Genomic DNA, 6,000 nt, shown 5'->3' with positions numbered 1-6,000 from the left:
CGACAGTTGGCGCCCACTATGGGGCTTGCGCACGGTGGTGTTGAGTTCTTGGAGGGATCTTCCCAGGGTTTCGAGAAGCTCGCGATTAACCGGATGAAGGAGAGCCGTCATGGGATAGTCTTCGGCAGGAGCCAGAACATTCAATGTTTGCGTTCAGGATTGTTGATTTTTAAGCTAACAGTATGAGGGTTTGGCGTTTTATGTGTTGCCGAGGCAACGTGATCCGTCGAATCCAAATATGAGATCAGTTTTTCGGCTACAGTTGCGTATCACCAAGGTCAAGAGGAGTTTTCCGGTGGCTGTTGAACGCCACGTCATATCAATCCTTATCAATCCGAGGAGGAACGATCTGTACTGAAGCTGGCAGGATTTTTTACTGCATATTTGGTGGCTAGATCAAGAAGCACCCGTCATCGGTTGCGGCTCAAGTTCAGTTTCCAAGAAATCAGAAAACTTGGCCACGTGCCACGGGCAAACTATTAGCCCAGATGTTTAGCGTGCCCACTTCAAACAAACCCAATGGAAAAATTCTTATTCTAAGCTCAGCGTAAAAGAAAGGGGGATAAAAGAAGCCCACGATTCAGAGGAAGACATTGATATGGATCGGTCAAACCAACTGCGGTCTGGAGGATAGCTGAGATGTGGGTTGGACTCGGGCTGACAACGGCGCCGTTGAGCCACTACTACCGGCCTTGGCCCTGTTGTCTCTGCCGCTGCACTCCTGAGCCACCGCAACGACAAGCCACCTGTTCCAAGTGGTCGTCCCTGCTGCATCTCCGGCCACGCCACGAGTTGCCTTCGTCAAAGTGGCCAAGCCACCTCTCCGCCGGTCTCCGAGCGCCGCCGAAGAGCCACTATCCAGCCGTCGCCCAGGTCTGCCTTCACAGCCGAACTGTGCCGCCGCGTCCTTGTCTCCGCCTCATCAATCAGCCTCTGCCTCATGTGTCACCCGCGGAGTCGCCACTGCTGCTCGCTCTGACCTGCAGTGGTGAGCCGCCTGCGAGCTGCGGTCGTGCTCACCTCCGCCTTGTGGGACACCTCCACTCTGAGCCGACCGTGACTCCGTTTCAGATGTAGCCCTACGACCCGCCGTTTGCCACCGGGTGACCCGCTTGGCTGTTGTGCCTCTGCCAGAGTTGCCACTGGCGCCTCTCAGGTCGCCTTGCGCCGGCTCCGTGGGGCTGTGTCAAGCCAGTTGCCCGCCTCTGCTGCTGTTGGCGGGTCACCGCCATCTACAACCGCTACAGCAAAAGGGCAGCCACCCTGTTGACCCTGCGGGCGCGCCCCTGCTTCCGCCGCACCTCGCCGACGAGCCGCTGTCTCCATGGCCTTGTTGAAACGCCATTGCCGACCGTGACTCCGTTTCAGATGTGCCGTATCACTGCTGTCTCAAAGTCCAGAAACAAAACAGCTTGGACGGTGCGTACAGGAATCAGCCAAAGCTAAACATGATTAGCTAAGGCCAAAGCAATCACGCATTGATGTCCAAAAAGGTATTGTTTGGGCATATCCTCCCAAGCTTCATGGATGCGTGGGTAGATGTGAAGGCCCATTAAAACTGCAAGAGGGATTTTGCTTCTTGCTTTGATCCCTACGTCTGAATAAATCAGGTAATATCCATCTGAGTCTATTTTATCAGCACATATTTTGTTTGAGAACAATTACTTTGGTCTGTATATTTTTATGTGTAGCAAGGCTGGTGCCGTGTTGTGCCTCTGAAGTGTACACCAGCACCATCGTGCACCGGCGTCTGCGTCCGATTACTAATGGAACCGATGTGCGTAAGTCGCCACCCGTGCAGCTTAATCTACATCAACCCGTTGGAGCCGCGTTAAGCCACCCTTGCCGTTTTAAGCTGCCGGGGTTATATTAAGTCGACGGTCTACCTGAGCTGCCGGAGTTATATTATGTCTGTTGTTCAAATACATCAGGTGATATCTATCCGTTTAAGTTTATTTTATTAAACATATTGTTTACATCAAAGAACAATTACACTGGTCTATGATATTTTTTCGCAGGACCATTATTTATTACAAAGGTGTCACAAAAGAGCGTGCACCAATATTATTTTTGCGCTAGCATGTTCGTGCCGTGTTCTGGACGGATGCGTGAGCAAGTCGCCGCCCTCGCTACATCAACACACGCAGCGGACTCATTGTCCGCGCTCGTGGCCGACTCACTCGCGTCCTTGTTGTTTCCAACACCGCGGCCGACTCGCCCGCGTCCTTGCCATTTCCACCGCTGCGGCCGACTCTTTTGTCTGCGCCGGCTTACAACGCCGGTGCCGACCTTTCCCCGAACGCACCAGCTTATAAAAACTGCGGCCGGTTCACCCGTGAGTGATTTCAGTTTCACCATAAGATGTCATCAACTCCATGGCGGATTATTTCCAGCCTAACATATCAGGTGATATCCATCTAAGATTATTTTATTAGCGCATATTGTTTTTTGTCAAAAAATAATCACTTTGGTATGTACACCTTTATGTGCAGGACAATGATTCATCATAAAGATGGTGTAACGTCATATTCATGGAGTGTGCGGTAGCATAATCATGCAACGGCATCGGCGACCGCTTACTGTTCAACAGGTGGGTGCAAGCCGCCGCCCCTGCGGTCCGATCTACATCAACATGCCAGCCGGTTCACACGTCTGTGCCGGCTTACAATGTGACGGGCGGCTTACCCGTCCACCCCCGTGGCCGACTCGGTGTCCGAGTGGCTTACTGTTCCTGAGGTTGACTTGCTCGTCCGCAACGGCTTACAACACCACGGCCGACTCATCTGTCCGCTCCCGTGGCCGACTCACCCGTCATTGATTTCAATCTTACCGCAGTGATGATCAACTCTGCGACGGATTAATTCCGGTTCAACACATCAGGTGAAATCCATCCAGTATATTATATATTATATATTGCTTTCTTTAAAAGAGCAATTACTCTGGCTTGCAAGTTCTCCAGGGCAGGACAAGTTATGTCACTGAGATGTTGAATGACTCATACCGGTTTATATAACGGTCAAATATGGAGAGTCTCAAGCCAACTCCTCGAGTAGTCTTAAAACTCGGGGGCTACAGTGACATGACTCGGGAACTCCGGGTCATGGGAGGGGATGATAACCCGGTTCCGGAGGACACTACCATAGTGATGAAAATTCCGGTTTAAAATCCGGTTCAAGAGACATCTTTCTCCCGCAAAGCTTTGAAGTTTTCAAAACCGGTTCAACATACGGATCAAGGTAAATTTGTCCCTTACAAAGCTTTGAGGATCTCAATATCCGGTTTAAGAAATTCCGGTTCAAAACATGGGTATCCTGCTTTACGGCTTATCTTATTATGGTCACCTGGGGGCTTCCTGCTCATCGGGCATAGCTATCAGTACCCTCTTGATCGGCGCAATGCCAAAATTTATACGGTCATTTGGGGGCTTCCTGTTCAAACATAGGTCGTATTCGAACCAAAGAGAACATAGCTGTCGATACCCTTTTGATTAGCAAACTGCTGAACCTACTTGGGGGCTTCTTGATCGTATCCGAATCATAGCTCAACCCCTTTGGGAATCGACGTGGATCGTATTCGAATCAGCGTCGTTAAACAACTCTTATGGTCACTTGGGGGCTTCCTGTTCAAACATAGGTCATATTCGAACCAAAGAGAACATAGCTGTCGATACCCACTTGATCGGCATTGCCAAGCCACTGGGGGCTATATGATCGTATTCGAATCTTAGCTTAACCCCTGTGGAACAGTTTACTGATCGTATCCGAATCAGAAGCCTCAAAAAGTTTTATTCTATCTCTGGTAAAGTTTAATGTAGCCACAATTACTTAACTTGAGACCTTTTGGGGATTATATCTTAAATATATATAAGTGTTTTATGATTAACCGGATTGACTTTTGACTATAAGTCGCCAGCTTATGACAACCATCATTTATATGGAAGCATTGGCTTCTAAGGATTGGGTTATCACCCTTGTTACATAGGTCATATAACCCGGCGGTACAAATTCAAAATTACAATGGTCATTTGGGGGTTTTCCTCACTACAACAGGAACCCCCCTTCAGCAACACATCAATGTTTTGTCATACATCCCTATATGCGTTGCTCGGGCCTACACCAATGGATTATTATGCGTTATCATTGGTGGCGTTGCTAGGGTCTACTACAACGTATATACATGCATTGGTAAATGCCATGTAGAAGCGTTTTAAGGTAGCAACATATAGAGTTGAGAGTCTAACAACACTTCATATGCGTTGGTGGCTATCATCATTGCAAAAACTAGAGGCTTTGGTACATAGCATGAATAATAGATTGTATTTTATACATTGACATCCACAATTATTAGTTCAATATATATAGTGTATAGGAGGCATAGTACAATAAACGGAAAGATCTCATATATTAAATCAATTATGTTACATTACACTGAACACGATCCAAACATTACAAGATGTGAAGCTATCTACTAGTAGCAAAATTCTCGACCTTCAAATCAACTATAAAGTTTGAAACATTGTCCTAAAAATGACACTCTAATTATCCCCATTATCTGCCTTGCAATCAACATTGGAGCCATGCATCTTCCATTTATCTCGGCAATCGAATACTGAGATGAGTAACTTACCGTAGAGAAAATCAGGTTAATAGTGCACAGAAATGTAGAGGAGGACATACAAATGTTGAAGGCCGTCACATTAGTAGAATTGTAGGCCGAAAAGGAGCAACATCCTACATCCTACACACTCTTGATCATTGATTTCTTATGAAGAAATCTGCTAGATGTCAATTGAGTTCAAGTAAACCTTGAAGCAAACATACAATGTAAGATGAGGTACTTTGAAAAAAAACATGTGCTGACATACCACACAACCTTCATTTTCATAGAAAGATCTGCAATTCACTTGAACAAATAGATACAAGGTTTCAACAATTTAAAAATACTTTATGTTCAAAGAAATAATATAAGCATCGAGTTAAAAAGGAACAATATAAGCATCAAGTTAAGAAGGAACAATATAAGCATCAAGTACACAACTATATACAATCATACAAATGGATGTCATGTAATCTCTTCCTTCCTACTCAATGATTAGATTTTAGTACAATAGTAGCAAGGCAAAATTTACTACAACAATGCAAAATAAATGTAACAAGATAATTTAGTAAAACAAGGTAAATTTGGAACAACGTAACAGAGCAAACTTTAGAACAAGAAGTCTAACTATCTTGTCAAAATAGTATACTAGTCTCTCCAACCTACAGGACCCTTAGCAACTCTGTATTTAATTGTATAGATCAGTTTAGTACAATATTTACATCAGCATAAAATTGACGAGGACTGTCATAAGATATCAGACATAGGATTGCATCAAAATAGCATAAGTAGTAATGTAGATTGGAAAATTACACACTTCTTTGCTCAAATATCATCAACATAGGATTTTCAAGAAGATATCTGAGACATGTGATGTTTCTACATAAGCGCACGCGTACAAAGAAATTAATATTTGAGAGAAAGCCAGAAGAACTTACGCCTTGGCATCCATCTTTTATTTTTTAGATTGGGCAATCTCTCTGCAATCTATAAACAAAAGCCAGGCTGTGGCATCATCTTCAGTTTATCAAAGATGTTTTGCAATCAAAATGGCCAAGTGTTGTTTACTATGCAAAGTAGGGTGCATTACCTTGAGCATATTGATGTTTACTCAACTCCTAATATGAGAAATTGCCCAAAGAAGAACCTGTGAGACATAAATATTTTGTGGTCTTGAGAAGAATCGGATGCTAATTGAAGGAAGTTGAGAGCCAACAACATGTCTTATACCACAAGTTCTGACCTTCTGATTGAGTAATTGGAGCAAGGCGAAACCTTACAGGGTTATGACTCGAGCACTTAAGTTCTTACTAAAACAAGTCAAGACACAACAAAACGTATTAAAGTCATAGTATACCATACTTCCTACATCCAGTAACTTCACCATCTTAAATCCTAGGGGAA

This window comes from Triticum dicoccoides, chromosome 7B (genome assembly GCF_002162155.2).
Source record: "Triticum dicoccoides isolate Atlit2015 ecotype Zavitan chromosome 7B, WEW_v2.0, whole genome shotgun sequence".
Classification (NCBI taxonomy): Eukaryota; Viridiplantae; Streptophyta; class Magnoliopsida; order Poales; family Poaceae; genus Triticum; species Triticum dicoccoides.
Note: the sequence above shows the minus strand (reverse complement) of the source record.